This window comes from Neophocaena asiaeorientalis, unplaced genomic scaffold, assembly GCF_003031525.2.
Source record: "Neophocaena asiaeorientalis asiaeorientalis breed wild unplaced genomic scaffold, Neophocaena_asiaeorientalis_V1.1 scaffold43, whole genome shotgun sequence".
Classification (NCBI taxonomy): Eukaryota; Metazoa; Chordata; class Mammalia; order Artiodactyla; family Phocoenidae; genus Neophocaena; species Neophocaena asiaeorientalis.
The window spans coordinates 5,737,052-5,757,478 of NW_020173674.1; the positions used below are offsets into that span (position 1 = coordinate 5,737,052).

The 20,427-nt window shown below is 44.0% G+C and overlaps 1 protein-coding gene across 4 annotated transcripts in view; it reads left to right on the forward strand.

Moving 5' to 3' along the window:
- Window positions 1-20,427, forward strand: part of PC (pyruvate carboxylase) — a 102,228-nt gene that overhangs the window by 21,982 nt on the left and 59,819 nt on the right. The window contains exon 1 of one of the 4 annotated variants that reach the window (XM_024749156.1): window positions 14,773-14,795. The exons of the other annotated variants lie outside the window; for them this stretch is intronic. The gene's annotated coding sequence lies outside the window, so the exon portion shown is untranslated. Of the gene's footprint in view, window positions 1-14,772; window positions 14,796-20,427 lie in introns of those variants that run through there. 4 annotated transcript variants of the gene reach the window in all.

Genomic DNA, 20,427 nt, shown 5'->3' on the forward strand with positions numbered 1-20,427 from the left:
AAAAAATGTCATTAGGATTTTGATAGGGATTGCTTTGAATCTGTAGAATGCTTAGGGTAGTATTGACATTTTAACAATATAAAGTCTTCCAATCCATGAACATGGGATGTGTTTCCATTTATTTATGTCTTCTTTAATTTCTTTCAGCAGTGCTTTATAGTTTACATTGTACCAGTCTGTCAACTCCTTGGTTAATTCCTAAGTATTTTATTCTTCTTGATGCTATTGTAAATTGAATTGTTTTTGTAATTTTCTTTTCAGATAATTAATTGTTCATGTATAGAAATGCAACTGTTTTTTGTGTGCTAACATTGTATCCTGATACTTTGCTGAATTCATCTGTTAGCTCTCACAGCTTTTTTATGGACTCTGTTGAGTTTTTATGTGTAAAATCATATCTGCAAACAGAGGTTATTTTACTTCTTCCTTTCCAATTTGGATGCCTTTAATTTCTCTTTCTTTTATAATTGCTCTGGCTAGAACTTCTAGTACTATGTTGAATAGAGTGGAGAAAGTGGCATCCTTACTTTGTTCCTGATTGTAGAAAAAGCTTTGTCTTTCACCATTGGGTATTATGTTTGCTATTTTTCATGAATAGCTTTTATTATGTGGAGTTAGTTTACTTCTGTTACTGTTTTGTTGAATGTTTTTACTCTGAAAGGGTGTTGAATTTTGTTAAATGCTTTTTTTGCATCAAATGAGATGATCATGTGGGGTTTTTTTCCCTTCATTTTGTTGATGTGGCATATAACATTGATGTGTTTTTATTTGTTGAACCATCCTTGCATTCCAGGAGTAAATCCCACTATGTCATGGTGTATAATCCTTTTAATATGCCTCTGAATTCTGTTTGTAGATTTTTACATCAGTGTTCATAAGGGATATTGATCTGTAGTTGTTTTTTTTTTTTCTTGTAGTGTCTTTGTCAGGCTTTGTTATTAGGATTCTGCTAGCCTCATAGAATGAGTTAGGAAATGTCCCCTCCTCTTCAGTTTTTTAGAAAAGTTTCAGGAGGATTGGTATTAGTTCTTTAAATGTCTGATAGAATTCACCAGTGAAGCCATCAGGTCCAGGATTTTTCTTTGTTGGGTGACTTTTAATTACTGATTCAATCTCCTTACTAGTTATAGGTCTATTCAGATTTTTAAAATTTCTATGTGATTTAGTCTTGGTGATTTTCTGTTTCTAGGAATTTATCCATGTCATCTAGGTGATTCAGTTTGTTGGTGTACCGTTGATCATAGTTGTCTCTCACAGTCCTTTTGATTTCTGTATAATCAGTAGTAATGTCCCCACTTTCATTTCTGATTTCAGTAATTTGAGTCTTCGCTCTTTTTCTCTTAGTCCATCTAGCTAAAGGTTTGTTAATTTTGATCTTTTCTAAGACCCAACTTTTGGTTTCACTGATTTTCTCTATTGTTTTTCTATTCTCTATTTCATTTATCTCTGCTCTTAATCTTTATTATTTCCTTCCTTCTGCTGGCTTTGGACTTAGCTGTTCTTCATTTACTTGTTCCTTAAGTTATAAAGTTAGGTTGGTGATTGAGGTCTTTCTTGTTTTTTAATGTAAGTATTTATAGCTATAAATTTCCCCCCTAGCACTGCTTTCACTGCATCCCATAAGTTTTGGTATGTCATGCTTTTGGTTTCATTTGTCTCTAAGCATTTTATTTCCCTTGTGATTTCTTCTTTGAACAATAGGTTGTTTAAAAATGTGTTTAATTTCCACAAATTTGTGAGTTTTCCAGTTTTCCTTTTGTTATTAATTTTTAACTTCATCCTGTTATGGTAGAAGATACTTTTATGATATGTATCTTTTAAAATCTTTTGAGACTTAATTAGTGGCCTAATATATGGTCTATCCTGGAAAATGTCCCACGTGCACTTGAGAAGAGTGTGTATTCTGTTGTTGTTGGGTAGAGTGTTCTTCATATGTCTGTTAGATATAGCTGATTTATTGTGTTGTGTGAGTCCTCTATTTCCTCAATTCTGTTTTACCTATTATTTTGATAAGGTATTGAAGTCTCCAACTATTATTATAGAACTGTCTATGTCTCCCTTCCATTTTGTCAGGGTTTTTTTTATTTTTTATTTTTTGCGGTATGCGGGCCTCTCACTGTTGTGGCCTCTCCCGTTGCGGAGCACAGGCTCTGGACGCGCAGGCTCAGTGGCCATGGCTCACGGGCCCAGCTGCTCCGCGGCATGTGGGATCTTCCTGGACCAGGGCACGAACCCGCATCCCCTGCATCGGCAGGCAGACTCTCAACCACTGCGCCACCAGGGAAGCCCAATTTTGTCAGTTTTTGTTTCACATATTTTGATGGTCTGTCATTAGGTGTGTAAATGTTTATAATTGTTATGTTTTCTTGCTGTATTGAACTTTTCATTAACATATAATGTCCTTCTTTGTCTTTTTTAACCTTTTTTTATTTAAAGACTCTTTAATCTGATATTAGAATAGCCACTCCTGCTCTGTTTTGATTACTATGCATGAAATATCGTGTTCTATCCAGTCACTTTCAACCAGTTTGTGTCTTTGGATCTCAAGTGACTCTCTTGTAGACAGCATATAATTGGATCTTGCGTTTTTATCCGTTCTGCCAATCTCTGTCATTTGATTGGAGAGTTTAATCCATTTACATTTAAAGAAACTACTGATAAGGAGGGACTTCTTTCATTGCGCTATTTATTTTCTATATGACTTATAGTTTTTTTTGTCCCTCATTTCCTGTGTTACTGTTTTTTTGTGTGTGTTTAGTTATTTTTTGGTAGTGAAATGTTTAAATTCCTTTCTCATTTGCTTTTGTGTAATATTCTATAGCTATTTTCTTTGTGGTTGCCATGGGGATTACATTTAAAATCCTAAAGTTATAACATTAATTTGAATTTATACCAGTTTAACTTCAGTAGCATACGAAAGCTGCTCCTTTACAGCTACATTCCCACCAGTATCAGTTGCTTTGTCGTAAGATTACATTTTTATATGTTGTGTGCCCCCAAACATAAAACAATAATTCCTTTTAGTGCATTTGTTTCCTAAATTATGTAGAAAACAAGATCTGAAGTTACAAACCAAAGTTACAGTAATACTAGCTTTTTCACTAATAATGTTTTTTTCTTTAAATGTATTATAGTTGACCCTTGAACAATGCAGAGGTTAATCCACATATAACTTATAGTCGGCCCTTTGTATCTCTGGTTCCTTTGTATGCATGGATTCATCCAACCATGGACTGTGCAGTATTACAGTTTTACTGTTTTTTTTTTTTTTTGCGGTACGCGGGCTTCTCACAGTTGTGGCCTCTCCCGTTGCGGAGCACTGGCTCCGGACGCGCAGGCTCAGCAGCCATGGCTCACGGGCCCAGCCGCTCCGCGGCATGTGGGGTCTTCCCAGACTGGGGCACGAACCCGTGTCCCCTGTATCGGCAGGCGGACTCTCAACCACTGCGCCACCAGGGAAGCCCTACAGTTTTACTATTGAAAAATATCTTTGTATAGGTGGACCGGTTCAGATTAAACCTGTGTTGTTCAGGGTCAGTTGTAGTCTCTTAAATCATGTAGAAAACAAAAAGTACAGTTATAAACCATTGTTATTATAATACTAGATTTTATAATTGCCACTGTTTTTACCTTTATTGAGATCTTTATTTCTTCATATGCCTTTGAGTTACTGTCTAGTATACTTTTATTTCACCTTGTAGGAGTTCCTTGAACATTTCTTGCAGGGCAGGTCTTGTGGTCACAGAGCCCCTCATCTTTTATGTGGAAATATCTTAATTTCCCCCTCACTTTTGAAGGACAGTTTTGCCAAATACAGGACTTATGTTTGATAGGTTTGTTTTGTTTTGTTTTTTAGCACTTTGAATATATTGAACCACTGCCTTTTGGCCTCCAAAGTTTCTGTATGAGAAATCTGCTGTTAATCTTATTTTTTAAAATTAATTAATTAATTAAATTTTGTCTGTGTTGGGTCTTTGTCGCTGTGTGTGGGTTTTCCCTAGTTGCGGCAAGCAGGGATTACTCTTTGTTGCAGTGCTGGGGCTTCTCATTGCTGTGACTTCTCTTGTTGCGGAGCATGGGCTCTAGGCGCACAGGCTTCAGTAGTTGCAGCACACAGGCTCAGTAGTTGTGGCTTGTGGGCTCTAGAGCACAGGCTCAGTAGCTGTGGTGCATGGGCTTAGTTGCTCCGCGGCATGTGGGATATTCCTGGACCAGGGCTCAAACCCGTTTTCCCTGCATTGGCAGGCAGATTCTTAACCACTGATCCATCAGGAAAGTCCTGCTGTTAATCTTATTGATGATCCTTTGTATGTGACAGTTTGCTTCTCTCTTGTTGCTTTCAAAATCCTCTTTGTCTTTGTCTTTTGAAAGTTTGATTATAATGTGTCTTGGTGTGGGTCTCTTTGACTTCATCTTTTTTAGAGTATGTTGAGCTTCTTGAATGTTTATATTTATGTTTTTCATCAAATTTAGGACATTTACAGCTGTTATTTCTTCAGATATTCTCTCTGTCCCTTTCTCTCCCTTTTCCTTCTTTTTTAAAAGTAATTAATTAATTAATTATTTTTCGGCTGTGCTGGGTCTTCTTTGCTGCATGTGGGCTTTCTTGTGGTGAGCAGGGGCTCCCCTTTGTTGCAGTGTGCAGGCTTCTCATTGCGGTGGCTTCTCTTGTTGCAGAGCACGGGCTCTAGGCGTGCGGGCTTCAGTAGTTGTGGCACTTGAGCTCAGTAGTTGTGGCTCGCAGGCTTTAGAGCACAGGCTCAGTAGTTGTGGCACACGGGCTTAGTTGCTCCGTGGCATGTGGGATCTTCCCAGACCAGGGCTCGAACCCGTGACCCCTGCATTGGCAGGTGGACTCCCAACCACTCCACCACTAGGGAAGCCCTCTCCCTTTTCCTTCTGAGACTCCTACAAAGCATATGTTGGTACACTTGATGGGGTACCACAGGTCCCTTAGCCTCTGTTCACCGTTCCTTCAGTCTTTTTTCTTTCTGTTCATCAGGCCTGATAATTTCCATTGTTTTATCTTAAATTTCACTGATTCTGTTTTCTGTCTGCTGAAATCTGCTTTGGATCTCTGTAGTGAATTTTTCATCTCAGTTATCATACTTTTCAGCTCCAGACTTCTTTTGTTTCTTTCTTTTAAGGTTTTCTGTGTCTTTATTGATATTTTCATTTTTAATTGATATTTTCATTTATTTTCTTGCCTTTCTCCACATCTTCTGATAGTTCTTTGAGCATCTTTAAGACAGTTGTTTAAAGTCTTTGTCTAGTATATCTGCTAGTATATATATATGTCTTTTTCAGGGACAGTTTCTGTTAGGTTTTTTCCTCTGAATGGGCCATACTTTCTTGTTTCTTTGTGTGCCTTGTGATATTTTTTGTTGAACACTGGACAGTTGATTCTAATAATGGGGTAACTCTGGAAATCAGATTCTTCCCCTTTCCCAGGGTGTGTGTGTTTGTTTTTTTGATTGTTGTAGGCTCTCTCTGGGCCAAGGATCAGCCTGAGGTGTGAGCTTAAGGTCTTTTCAGATGTTTTCTTTCCTAGGCATGCATGGTCACTTTCTCATTTTCCCTGTATATGCAGTTGTTTTTGAATTTCCTAGTCTTTGATGCCTGGCTTCCAAAAGGAGAAAAAGCCAAAAATGAAGTGGGAGAAAAGATGGTGTGGGCTTTTTAAATCCCCTGGCAGTCACTTCAGCCAGAGGGGGTGGGGCTTGCAGCAGTGGGGCTGGGTGGGGGGGATGAGAGGGATGCAGCAACAATGGCTGTCAGTCTCTTTGTCTGCACCTTTGTGATAAGAAGCAGCAATCAGTGATTGTCCTCAGTATTTGGAGGACAGAGTCCTTTCTGCCCACCCTGGCTCCACAAGCTCTGTGTCAGGTGCTGCAAGAACAGTGGCCCAGTTGCCTGCTATTGGGGTGGGTAGGGAATGGGTAGATGCTACTATGCTAGGAGCTGAAATTGACTGAACTTAACCACAGTTGACCAAAACTAACTGTGATTTACCCTGTATGTATACAAAATAAAATAGGTAGGAGGATTCTGGGAAGGCGCCCATCTCTTACAGGTGTGTCCATAAATATACAGGTATTATTTCCCACGTTTATATTCATTTTTTTGTAGAACTCTGCATTTTATAATGATATAAAAAATTAAGACAACTTTCCTCTAAAATACCTGTTTCTTTTTCATATTCTCCTTTACTAGTGCCCCTTTTTTTCGCCTCCCACCTTCTTTACATGAATTTTGCATTTTTTATTGCCTCAGTTCTATAAATTGCCTTCTGAGTTTAGCAGTTGTAGCCATCACATTTCTGACATGTTCTGTGCTGTGGAGCATTGCCTTTTTCAGTGTAATCAGTTGCATAGGGTCTCATTTCCCCTATTAGGTCTCTGCTCTCCAGCTTCCCCTCCTTTGCCAGGGAAATGCCCTGGAACCTCGGTGCGCCCTGAGGCATTTCTGCCTCTTTAGTAGTTCTGTCTCTGCTCTCAGGTGGTGCTCTTTAGTCCCTTTGATATCTGCCTGTCATGCTATGCTCATCACAAGGCATCAGTCTGTTCTTTGGGCCATTTTAGACATAAATTCATATGTTTGTTTTTATTTTCTTAGCCTTTTCCCCTTCCTGTTTCTTCATATAAGTTTCTTCTGTTCTTTACATTTTTCTTTTCTTTCTCTCAGTCCTGATTCTACAAACATTTCTTGTTTCCTGTGCTCTGGTTTCCTGCCTTCCTCACCACTCTTTCATCTTAAGTAGGTTTGACACCATCCAGCTCTTTCAAGTGGGGAGAGCAGAACCCAAAGTTAGCACCCCAAATTCTATCCTTTTCTTTATTGCATGAATAGACAAACCTTTACTGAAAGCCTGTTGTGTGCCAGGGGCTTGAGTAAGTGCTTGCCCACCTGTCACCCCCTTGTCTTATTTAGCCTCACAGCAGCATGGATGTACATAACAGCATCCCTGTTTTACTAAAGGATCCAAAAGGTCAGCCTGTGGAGTTTCTCACTGACAATCTGCAAACTCCCTTCTGTTGGGTTGTGGCGACAGGAAGGAGTACAATCAGGTGGTTTCCTGTCCATGCAGCTGGTGCTTCATGTATATAGATTGTTGACAATGACTTTTAAATTTCAGCTGCTTCCCTCTGCCATCTAGCACATTTCTGGACTGCTGTTACCTTCCATATCAGAGAATGAAAATGAAGGAATACAGTGGTGTGATTGGGTGCCAAGCTCTGGAGTCAGACTACTGGGGTCAAGTTCTTGACTAATTAAAGCATAACTAGGAAGGCCAGCCTGGATGGTTAAAAATTATGTATTTAAAATGTCACATATGCATTAATGTTCATAGTAGCATTCTTCATAATAGCCAAAAAGTGGAAACAACCCAGATTTTTATCAGCTGATGAGTGGATAAACAAAACGTGGTATATCTAGATAGTGGAGTGTTATTCATGCTACATGCTACAACCATGGATGAACCTTGAAAACATTATGCTAAGTTAAAGAAGTCAGACACAAAAGGCAACATACTGTATGAAATTTATATGAAATGTCCAGAATAGGCAAATTCATAGAGACAGAAACTAGACTAGTGGTTGCCATTGATGGGGGGAGGGGGAAATGGAGAGTGACCGTAAATGGTACCAGATTTCTTTGTGGGGTGTGATGAATATGTTCTGGAATTAGATGGTGATGATAGATGTACAATATTTTGAATATACTAAAAACCACTGAGGTGTATACTTTAAAATGGTTAAAATAGTGGAAAAAGAATTTCTAAAGTAGCAAACTGAAAGTTTATCCACATCACATTGGACCGATTTCTCCTGTGTGTCAACGCACCTGTACATTTTGTACATACTTGAACCCACTGTATGTACATTATTAGGGCCATCTGCTGTACAGTTCTAGTTGGTCATGTACGTAGTCTCTGGTCATATCAATTTACCATGATTTGATACAGTTTAAAAAAAATTCTACTTTCTCTGCTATACCAGGCACTTAAGAAGTACACTACGAATATTTGTTGAACTACCTATGCTTGCTATTCCCATTTCATTAGTGTGGACAATTGCAGGTTAGCTGTAATTACCTATTGTTCCAGATTGTTTATGTGCCTTTCAGTAAGAGCTCTACATTTTACATTTGTAAGCTGTGTACATATTTTTTCCTGATAGAAAATAGCTTGCTTGCCTTTTCTGATCACAAAGGTAATATCTGCTAATTATAAGAGGTTGTTCAGGTAATGGTCTTGCCTGGACTATGGCCTTTAGATTTTAGAGGCCTCCAAACAATTCTGTATCTGCAAAGGAGTTTCTTTTTTGAAAACTATTTGCCCTATCGTTCTTTTCATCATGTTCTCTGCATCTGGAGTTTGCTTGGCTTTCATCATTTTCTGCTAAATAGCTTCTTAGTCACCTTCTCTGAGACAGGAGCCTAGGATGCCATTGTCCTCTGGTCCAAAGACCTCATCTCTCTTGTTTGCAAATAAGAAGGAAGAATAAACAGAGTGCTTGCCATTTGTTCTGCTAAGTCAACACCCCCTTGATTCCTAACTTTTTTCTTTCTCTCTTTCTCTTTTTGTGGCCTTGTCATTTTCTGAATTCCAAAGCTGTGTGCTTTTCCGTGACCCATTTAAAACCTTCATCTGTGATATAGCTCTTTTGCGGAAAGGAGGCGGTGGACTTCTAAGACTTCTCCCTTTCCCTTTGTGAGTGGCAGAGATGCTCGCCAGTCTGCCTTCTTGCTTCTCAGTGGTATCTGGTCCCCTTTCCCTGCTGCACTCATGGCTCAGCAACCTTGAGGTGAGACGTGGTAGCAATGACTGGCCATTCTGTCTATGAAGCTAATGTTATTGACCTGTGCCTTGCTTTTCTCTTGGGAGTTATTTTCCAGGAATGAGGATGCTCTCATACTCTCTGAAACCCCCCCTTTTAAAAAAATTTTATTTATTTATTTTTGGCTGCATTGGGTCTTTGTTGCTGCACGTGGGCTTTCTCTAGTTGCAGCGAGTGGGGGCTACTCTTGGTTGCGGTGCACGGGCTTCTCATTGTGGTGGCTTCTCTTGTTTGGGGCGTGGGCTCTAGGTGCGTGGGCTTCAGTCATTGTCGCACGCGGGCTCAGTAGTTGTGGCTCGCGGGCTCTAGAGCACAGGCTCAATAGTTGTGGTGCACGGGCTTAGTTGCTCCGCAGCATGTGGAATCTTCCCGGAGCAGGGCTCGAACCCGTGTCCCCTGCATTGGCAGGCAGATTCTCAACCACTGCGCCACAAGGGAAGTCCTGAAACCCCCTTTTTAGCTAATGGCAAACTTGGGCAGGACAGTTCTTCAGAGTGAGGGGAGAGCCCAGGACCTGGAGTGCAACTAACAGGCCTTCTCAGTTATGGAGAGGCCAATGGCTCTCGGCTTCCTACGGATAGTAAATGACTCATGCCCATATCACCTGCAGCCATGTGGGGATGTGGGCCAGAGACAGGAAATGAAAGGGTAGAGCAGAGGAAGACCAGGCACTTCTCCCTGGAGTTGTAGATGCAAGTCCAGCAGAGCTGATGGCCATTGCTTTTCCTCACTGAGCTGATGACCAAGAGAATATTTTAATCTTAGGATGGGACTGTGATTTTTTGAATGAAAGTATCACTCTCTGTAGCTGCCTCTTCATCCTTCTTGTCATTATTGTTTGTTTAGATTTCAAGCCCCAAACCCCATTCTCTACCCCCACCCCTCTGATTTAAATTAATACTGTCTGAAACCCTCTTTCTTCAGAAAATCTTTTCTGGGATCGTAAATGCTGGGTGGGCTTTATGCAGACAAAGGGACCCCCAACCTCATTCACAAGCACAGAGGACTTGTACTTAGGAAGGTGGTGGGTCTCTTTTTTCCTATTTAACTGAGCTGGGGGTTAGGGATGGGAACCCGTTTGCGAATTACATGGAGGAGGTAGCTTTCTCTTTGTGGGGGTTTGCCAGTCTGGAGCTCTCAGGGAGAGTTCCAAAGTGTGGGCAAAATCAGGTCAGAATTCTTGGGTGATGTTGTATCTGCAGGTTGATTTGTTTCCTCGTTTAGAACTCAATTTATATAAAAGGATACAACAGTAAAATAGTAATGGCAGCTCCGTCCATTCTGCTCTGCTGTGGTCTCTTCTGGAGGGTAGAAGGTGTTACCTTCAGGAAACTGAGGCTCCAGGAGGTGAGCTGATTGCCCAGAGTTGTGCAGGTACGAAGTGGCAGAGCCCAGGTTCAGACTCGTCTCTCTGCCCGACAACCCAGGCCGTGCCCGGTGCCAGGCGCTGCCAGAAGAGCAAAACGCGCCCCGCTGCGGAGTGCTGCGCGTGGTGTGTTTCCCTGTGTCATTGCTGTGCTTGCGTCCTTCGCAAAGCCTGTGGTTTCCTTCTGTTTTTCCTTCGCCGCTAGCCTCTGAGTGATGCCAAGGGCCTGGAAGCAGGGTTCTCTGCTCAGACATCTTGGTTCTCATCTGTTTTACAAGATTATCCTTGGCCTCTGTTCTCTTTTTGCTTTTGTTTCCTTTCTGGAATGCTTCTTTAAGGCTGTAGTAAAGATAAAGATAATCCTGCCCAAGGGCTTGAAGAAATGTAAGGGAGAAGGTTTTTTAGCAAGCAGTTGAGGTTTCCAGCAAGGTTTGTTGCCACACTCCTTGATGCCCTGGGGGTCGTCTTTCTCAGAAGCGGAGGAGACATGTGTATAAATGGACGCAGCTGCGTCGAGCCGTGGACCCAGTGAGGCATCTTGTCCTCGGCCACATTTCTCTGCATTAAGCAAATTAAATGGGAGCCCAGGCCCAGCACCGTTCTCTGAAGAGGTCGGAGTTCTGATCCCAGGTAGAAGGAAGAAAGCCAAACCAGTGAGGCTGCTTGCAGGAGGGTGCGGTGAAGACAGGAGTGGCTCTGAGAGTCTTGGGATCTTGGGGTCGACAGGAAGCCATTGCTTAGAGCTGGCCCTTTGCCCTTTCTGAAGCAGCAAGCAGGTCCCTGGGAGACAGGCCTTCTGGTGACTGCCACTTTATGTACCCGATTTTAGGTCCGTACCATTTCTCCTGTTCCCCTCTACTTGTCCCAGACACATATTCAATCTGGGGCTGACGGCCCTGCTGGTGAGTAGCCTGGCACCTTTCTTCAGGGTGTCTCCTGAGCCAGCTGCGACTCATCTTGTTGGCACGTAGAGTCTGAGAACACATCTCCCTTGCTTTCCCCCTCCTCCCTTCCCCTTCCCTCTATGCCCCAGCTGGGGCCATGCGGTATCCTGGGTCCATGGTAAAATAAGCTTAGTTGCACACGCACCTTCTTTCCGTCTCTGCTACTTTGACTCTTCCAGGTCAAACCAGCCTCAATCCGAATTCACTTACCCGCATATTCATTCAACAAGCCTTTTGTGCCAGGCACTGTGGTAACCTCCATTTTCAAGGCTGTATCTGATATTGTCAAACCAGTATCATATGCAGAAGTTTGGGTCACTGATCTGCCTTTGGCCTGATGCCCGTTTTATAAACCCATTTTCTTCTTGATTAATACAGTACCTCTTCCCCAAAGAGTTGAGGCCTAGATTTTGATTCTGACCTCAATTCAAGGTGGGGAGCCTGGACCAGGCCCCTCACTGACAGGTCTCATTGTTTTCTCAGCGATGGGAGTCAGAACCTCCCTCCCCCTTTGTATCTGTTTGCTATTCCTAGCACAGATCCTCAGGATTGGCCTGTGCACTGCCTCTGGCCTGGATCCCGTTTGGTTGTTGTAGCTACCCTGTCCCCCACTCCCACCCTGCTGCGCTCCTCCCCCCAGGCAATGGCTTCTCGTTCCTTCCCAGCTTGTCCAGCTCCTGGAGGTCTCTGGAGAGTCCCTGACTGCACACAGGAAGCCCCATCCAGGGTTCCGCAAAGATGCTCTTTAAGGGTGTGAGTGAAGGGAGAATTTGAAAATAGAAAAAGGGACTCCATTCACTTATTTTACCTTTGAGACTAACCTGGTGGCTTGAATCAGTCCACTTGGGCCCATGATGCCAGGATTATTGGAGTCTTTCCCAGGGCCTCTTCTGGAACCCTCTGGTTTCTGGGAGTGCTGGAGGCTTGTGGGGCTTGGTCTAGCTCCTCTCTGAACTGCTGTGTTAGGGGTGCTTCTGGATCGGAGATCTTCAGGGAGAAGACCCGAGTGTTGCTGCCCTCTGGTCCTGGGCCTTCTCCACTGGGCGGGGGCTCTGCTTTGGGGCCAGGGTGAGCAGAACATCTGGGGACTTAGGGGGTGGGGAAGCCTTTTGTTCATTCCCTTATTTATTTGTTCTTTTGCCTCTCACCTTCCCACCCATCTCATCTCCCCACCCCAAAAAGAGAATGTCAGAAGTAGAAATATTAGCAGCAGAGTAGACTCGTACAGACTCAGGCCTGGTGGTTTATTTATCTCCCTTCCGCAGGAGCTGCAGGTGGAGACAAGAGTTCTCATTGCCTTCACATGAATTTTCCTTTAGTTCAGAATTACTTAGGAGGAGGAAAGAAGATTTTACTTGCTGTTTTCCTTACCACCTAGAGAGCTCACAAGCTGTAGCAAGGGTAGGGACTTGGGCATTTTGACTCAGGATTTTGCAGAGGATGCTGGGTGCTCCATGCTGGATAGGAACACGTGCTAACTTAGGGGAGAGCTAACAGGATCCCAGTTTCTCCCCTCCCTGTAGCAGGAGGTCCTCATGGACCATCCCAGGCCCTAGGCAGCCCTTCCAAGGACCTCCCCACAGTCCACCCGGAGCTGTGAGTGTCGCTGTCCGGAAGGCTGAGGCCAGGCCTGAGGTGCCTTTTGCCGGCACCTCAGGCCAAAAAATCATCTCTCCCTTGTTATACACGATGCCAACAGTTTTCCAGACCCTTTCCCCTTGTCAGCAACTTTCTTATTTCAGAGCAGTTGACATGCATTTATGTAGGTGTTAGATTACCGGGAAGCTTAGATCCAGCTTAGGCAAAACACAGACATACCAGACAGAACCTGAGAGCAATGTACAAAGCAACAAACACATCAACCACTATAAAATGCGATCATCCCGGGCCTGGCTCCTGTTTTCCTTGGAGCTTAGTTCTGGAATTTCAGACCTGACTTTTTTTTCTTGGCTTATCAATTTTCCATATCCTTGAACTCCTTATCCCAGGTAGGAAAAGGTGAGGGGCCATCTCTGGAAACCTACACCAGTTTGCATAGGCCCTTACAGTAAGCAAAGTACTTTCACATACATTCCTAAGGGGTATCAGAGGTCTCATTTTGCAGATGATTTGCCCGAGGTCACGAACAGCCAGGCCTGGGATCCAGGTATTCTGCCACCAAGTCTTCTGTACATTCTGCAGAGCCATGTTTCTCTCCCTTTAGGGTTTATTTGTTCTCTAAACGTTTACCCAGTGCCTGCTTGGTTCCCTGCTCTGCTAGGTTTGGGATGCCAAGATGAATAAGCCGTGGTCTCAGGCCTGGCAGTGCAGTGAGCTACTTGCTGCCTGTAGCCAGCCACGTCACTTGGGAAGTAAGGCTCCTCTTAACCTTCTTCAGAACACAGACTGCACAAATAAATGTGCTTGGCAACAAGCAGAACAGGTGTTCTGTCCAGAGCCATGAACTGGGCCTGCCCATTGCTGGGGGAAGGCACTGGGCTGGGCCGAATGGTGGGGGCACTCAGGAAGGATGTGGTGAATGAGAACTGGGTGCCTTCCCTGGAAAGTGGAGCCCACGCATGGAAAGCCTGAGGATTGATGGGAGAGTGAGGCAGGAGGTCTGGGCCCCGCGAAAAGCTCCTTCGTTTTTGCCAGTCCCGCCAGCAGTAGAGGGAGTTCTGGCAGACTCTGTTGGTGGCTAAAAGCAACGCTGGTTGGTGTGTTTGTTCAGGGGGTGAGGAGGAGGAGGGACTGAAGCAGAGGCGGGCGGTGGTGGTATAAAAGCATTTAGGGAGAGACTGAGCCAGCATGGGGAGAAAGGGTAGTTAGCACTTAGCTTGAAATGCTAAAAGATTCAAGCAGTAGCTGGTGCTAGGCGAGGACTGAGAAAGGAGAAGGGAGAGTGAACCGAATCTGGGGCCTCCGAGGATTGGAACCAGCCTTTCCCTCTCCCCCCACGCTTGCTCCTCAGGGTCAGGAATTCCACCTGATCGCCCTCTCTGTTCCTTTAGCGTGAGACTTAAGGATATTTGTCATGGAAGTCTCAGAACCTGGCCCAGTGCCTCTCAATGAACTGTTCCCCATGAAGCTCGCTGAGGCCTATTGCCCCTCTCCCAGTAACCCCCACCGAGGGGAGGGCCCCTGGCACAGACCCGCCCCGCCTGGGATGGAGCCCTTGGTCTCCATGGTCACTGGGCTCTGAGTGGTCAGCAGCTAGCCCTCAGCTTCAGGGGCCACTGTGTAGCTGAGAGAGACTTGCATTTGCTTCCCAACCATTTATTGAGTGCTCACCCTGTTCCAGGCCCCATGCTACACACTGGAGACACAGCAGGGAACCAGAAAAACAGCCCTGAACTCCTGTCCTCAGGGGAGGCAGACAGAGAAGGCCAGTTGCCATGTAATTGCAGCCTTGGTGTAAGGAGAGTGCCTTAACCCGAGTGGGCCAGGAGAAGCCTCCCCCGCTGTGCTGTTATCTGCTTCACAGCAGGCGCGGCTGGGTGAGGATCTTGGCAGAACACCGGGGAACTTGGGGCAGGTTTCACGTCTCAAACTCTCAGTGAACTGGAGTAGAGGGTGGGAGGAGCTATGGCAGCCACGCCCCCTCCCTGGCTGGAGCCACGCCTCCTCCTCACCAGCTGGAGTCTCTTCCGGAGCTGTGTCGTCCTGGTGAGTCCCTTCCCACTGACGCACCCTAGGACCCCGTGTGGCAGTGCTCTTAACTAGCCCCTGTGGTGTCACTGGGGTGATGGCAGAAGGGCTTGTTTCAAGTTGAATTAAATGCTTTCTTGCCCGGCAGCGGATTATCAGATTGTGGATTATTTGGTTTTCTCCTCACATCTGTTAGGTGTTTACTTCAGGCCAGGCTCAGCCCTTCCCTCGAAGAACTCCCAGCAAAGTCTTCTTGATGTCTTTTTTTCCTGGCCTCTTACCTGCTGACCTTACTGAGAGGTACTGGGCAGGGGTGAGGTGTGAATTCAGAACGAACCGCCTTAGTACCCACAGGAGCACAGGTGGAAGAAACTGAGTTCGGGGCTGCCCAGGTAGCAGTGACCGGAAAACAAGAAGTACCCGGGCTGTGAGGCCCTGATTTCTTTTTTGAAGGCAGCCCTTGTGGCCCTTCAGGCCATGACTGTGGTTGTGTCTGCAGGGCCAGGGCCACCCTTAGGCCGGGCACGTGTGGCCTCTGCCTGGAACTCTGCACCTGAGGGGCCCACACGTTGGAGTGCCTCCCTCCAGTGCTGTTCCAGCTGGACATTCCGAACCCAGACTGGGACCCACATCAGCCCCTTTGGGGAGCTCTCAACCCTCTACCCTGTGCAGGGACAACCAGATGTCCTGCAGGGTTGTCCCAGGGCCCTGAGTCCAGGCCCTGTTCCAGGAGGGCAGATTCCACTGGTGGCTGCAACAGTCCTTTGTAGGGTTGTGTGAGGTTGGGCGGCCAAAATGGTGCTGACACGCTAATTTTGAGCGACTCAAGTTTTTTATATAGATAAGGGGATTTCCCCGCCCCCCCCCACAAGTGTTTGCCTGGGACCCCACGTATCCTAGGGCAGCCCTGTCCAGGGGCTACCCATTGGGCCTTCCAGCTCTGCTTAGCAGCTCTTGGCCTAGACCAGAGTGTAGGATAAGGGCCTATTGTTTCTCCCTCGGACCTGAATGGCACTCTGTTTTCTGCACTTGGCTCCTGGGCCAGCAGCTTTCTTGCTGCTGCAGTTGTAACAGTCTTGTCTCAAATGAGAAATTCGTTCCCACCCTGACTTCACATTGTTTTACTGGAATCATGGGAGGATAAGGCTTTGAGCCAACATGGGGTCTTGTGTTGGTTGCTGCTGGGTGGGAGCTGATAGCTGAGGTGCAGAGAAGGGGGCCTTTCCTACCAAGAGACCTTAGTCTGGGGGAAGCAAAAGGGGGAAAACCCCTTTGTTCACATTGAACTAAGGGGCGAGTTGGCAGGAATCTAGGCCAGCTCTGACCTGGCAGGAGAGGAATGCGGTAGGAATGCAGAGAATTGGTAGGAAGCCCCCTCTGTGCCCCCTGGGTGAACTGAGACTGGGGGCAACTGGGCAGAGCCAAGGTGAGATATTTTCTGCCCTCTTCCCTTTCTTCCTTGCTTCCTGCCATCCTTCCCCAGCCACATGTGTTCCTCTTTGCCCTGTCTACTGTAGAGCAGAACAATCCCGAGATTGAAGGGGCCTCTTTTGTGTCGAGGTCAAAGGAGTGGAAAGGTGGTGTGGGACAGAGAGCTTGTTTGTAAGACTTTGAAACCGCAGGAAGCCGTCTGCTCAGCTGAAACTCCTGGGCCCTTTAAGGTGGTCAAATATAGGGCACTGAGGTCAGTCCGCTTGCCTTGACTCAGTGCAGGAATCACAGCCCATTCTGCACTCACCTCCACTACCTCCTCTTATGTCACAAAGTGAAGAAGCCTGTTTGCTTTATTTTAAAGTTGTTTTTCCTTCTCTCAGTCCACAGGGAATGGCTTCCTAGACCAGTGGTTCTTCAAGTGGGGTCCCCAGGTCCCTGCAGGTCCTCAAGACCATTTCGAGGGGGTCCCTGAGTCAGATTTTCATACAATACTAGGAAGTTACCTGCCTTTCCCACTGTGTTGACATTTGCACTGATGGTACAAAAGCAATGGTGGGCAAAACGGCTGGCAGCTTTGCAGGAGTCAGGGCAGATCCCTTCACCTCCACACACTTGCAGTTCAAAAGAGCCAGCTTCACTTAAGACTGGCCTTGATGAAACAGTAAAGATGGCTCATTTTATTAACTCTCTATGCTTGTGTGCAGGTCTTTGATATTCTATGATGATGAGATGGGAAGTAAACAAACTGCATTGGTTGGCCCGAGGGAAAGCACTTTGGGGGGTTTTGAGTTACGAGCTGAACTAGCCGTATTTTCAGGAGATGCTGTTTTTACTTGAAAATAACTGGCAGCTGTGGTTATTCAGACTGGGGTATCCGACAGACTTTTTCTCGAAAATGAATGTAGTGAGCCTGTCGCTTCAAAGAAAACAACTAATAGTATTTGTTGCCAGTTTGTTTACCAATAGTATTTGGTAAAATTAGAGCTTTCAGGCCAAAATTAGCATTTTGGAAAGCTTGTATCCATCCTCTTGTGCTCGACAACTTCTCAATACTTAGAGTTTTCTGATGAGATTGATGGTGATATTATATCTGTGACATCTTGGCATTTTATTATATCAGTAAAATGTGTCAGCATCTTGAGGATTAGAATAACTCAGTAAACTGGTATTTTCCAAATGACCAGTGTATGACGTTACAAAATCATGTTGGGAAAAGGCCCACTTGCAATTTAAGAAAGGCCAATGGGGGCTACCCTGGTGGTGCAGTGGTTAAGAATCCGCCTGCCAATGCAGGGGACACGGGTTCGAGCCCTGGTCCGGGAAGATCCCACATGCCATGGAGCAATTAAGCCCGTGTGCCACAACTACTGAAGCCCATGCGCCTAGAGCCCGTGCTCCGCAACAAGAGAAGCCACCACAATGAGAAGCCCACGCACCGCAACGAAAGAGTAGACCCTGCTTGCTGCAAGTAGAGAAAGCCCGCGCACAGCAACAAAGACCTAATGCAGCCAAAAATAAATAAATAAATAAATAAAATTTATTAGGGAAAAAAGAAAGGCCAATGGATTTTTAACGTAACAGTACATTAAAGTCCATAGGGTTTCATATTTCACATTATAATTAACTACCATTTGTCAAGTTTTGGTATAGTATCCAACAGTGATATCCACAATTGTCTGAAAAGGCAATTAAAATATTCCTCCCTTTTGCAACTACATGTCTGGTCGAGTCTAGATTTTCTTCATAGACTCTACTTATTACAATAAATTGAACACAAAAGTGCAGATATGAGAATCCAGTGTCTTCTATTGAGCTGAACATTAAAGAGATTTGCAAAATGTAAAACAAGACCCATTCTTCTCACTAATTTTTTAAAATATAGTTATATTTTATTAAAATATTTATGTTAGCTTATAATGTGTTTGTTATTTTTAAACAAATTAATAAATATCAACAAAGGTACCACATCCTGGAATAACCCAGCACTGAATTTCCTTTGTCTACAGAAACCCTTCCTCCCCTTATTAGAAAACTCTCTGAGATCAAGGAGCATCTAGACTTCTGATTGATGGTTAAAAGGCAAACAGAAAAAACTTTTTTGCATAAGAATGTTAACTTTTCAAGAAGCTTTAACATGCATTACTTTTAAATTTTTATTTTTATAACAGCTTTATTGAGATACATTTCACATTCTTTAAAATTCACCTTTTTAAAGTGTGTAATTCAGTGGTTTTAGTATATCCACAGTGTTATACAACCATCATCACTATCTAATTCTAGAACATTCTTATCACCCCAAAAAGAAACCCTGTTTCCCAGAAGGAAACCTTCCCCTACAGCCTCTGGCAACCATTTTCTGTCTCTATGGGTTTACCTCCTCTACACATTACATAGAAATGGAATCGTATAATAGTGGCCTTTTGTGTCTGGCTTGTTTTAGTTAGAATATTTTCAAGGTTCATCTACTGTGTAGCAAGTAACAATACTTAATTTTTAATGGTTGAATAATATTCCATTGTATGGCTATACAACATTTTGTTTATCCATTCATCAGTTGGACATTTAGGTTGTTTCCAATTTTTGATTATTATGAACAGTGCCACTATGATCATTTAAATGCATGTTTTTGTGTGGACAAATGTCTTCATTTTTCTTGTGTATATATCTAAGAGCTGGATCATTTGAGAACTCTGTATTTAAGTGTTTGAGGAACTTCAAAGAGTTTTCCAAAGTAGTCATTTTATATTCCCACCAGCAGTGTATGAGCGTTCCAGTTTCTCCATATCCTCACCAATACTTATTATTGTCTGTCTTTTTGATTATAGCCACCCTAGTGGGTGTGAAGTAGTATCCTGTTGTGGTTTTTTTTTTTTTTTTTTTTGCGATACGCGGGCCTCTCACTGTTGTGGCCTCTCCCGTTGTGGAGCACAGGCTCCAGACGCGCAGGCTCAGCAGCCATGGCTCATGGGCCCAGCCGCTCCATGGCATGTGGGATCTTCCCGGACCAGGGCAGGAACCTGTGTCCCCTGCATCGGCAGGTGGACTCTCAACCACTGCGCCACCAGGGAAGCCCCCTGTTGTGGTTTTGATTTGCATTTTCTGTAAGACTAATGATGTTGAGCATCTTTTCTTATGTTTATTGCCCATTCATATGTCTTCTTCAGAGAAATGTGTATTCAAATCTGTTGCCCATTTTTAGTTGTGTTGTTTGTGTTTTTGTCATTGAGTTGTAAGAGTTCTTTATATATTCTGGATATTAGACCCTTATCAGGTTATATGATTTATAAAACTTTTCTCCCATTCTGTGGTTTGTCTTTTCATTTTCTTGCTGGGGTCCTTGAAAGCACGAAAGTTTTTTTATTTTGATGAAGCCAATTTACCTATGTTCTTTTTGATTGCTTGTGCTTTTGCTGTCATAGCTAAGAAACTATTGCCTAATCCAAGGCCACAAGGATTTATATTTTATTCTAAGATTTTTATAGTTTCAGGCCTTAAATTTAAGTCTTTGATCCATTTTGTGTGAGATTCTGTAGATGATGTGAGGTTAGGGTCCAACATCATTCTTTTGCATGTATATATCTGGTTGTTCCAGCACCGTTTGTTGAATTGTCTTGGTACCCTGTTGAAGATCGATCGATTGGCTGTAAATGTGAGAGTTTTCTGGGCCCTCAATCTCTTCCACTGATCTATATGTCTATCCATATCCCAGTACCACACCATTTTGATTACTGTAGCCTTGTAGTAAGTTTTGAAATTGGCAAGTGTGAGTCCTCCAACTGTGATCTTCTTTTTCAGTATTTTTTTGGCTGTTCTGGTTCCTTTGCATTCCCATGCAAAGAATCATCTTGTCAATTTCTAATAAAGTAAGCTGTGATTTCTTGATAGAGATTGCATGCATTGAATCTGTAGATCAGTTTGGGGAGTATTGCCATTTTAACAATATTAAGTCCCTGATCTGTGAAAATGAGGTGTTTTTGTTTAGGTCTTTACATTCTTTCAATGATATTTTGTAGTTTTCAGCAAACCAGTCCGCACTTTTGTTAAATCTGTTCCTTGGTGTTTTATTCTTTTTGGTGCTTGTCTTACTGTATCTTGATTTAACTTTATCTTTTACCCCTCCTCCCCACTCTCTCCTCTCAACCACACTGAGTCTCCATAGGGCCTGGCACTTCAGTAGCACAGTGCACTACAGTAAAGGTTTTATGGTTTTACTGAT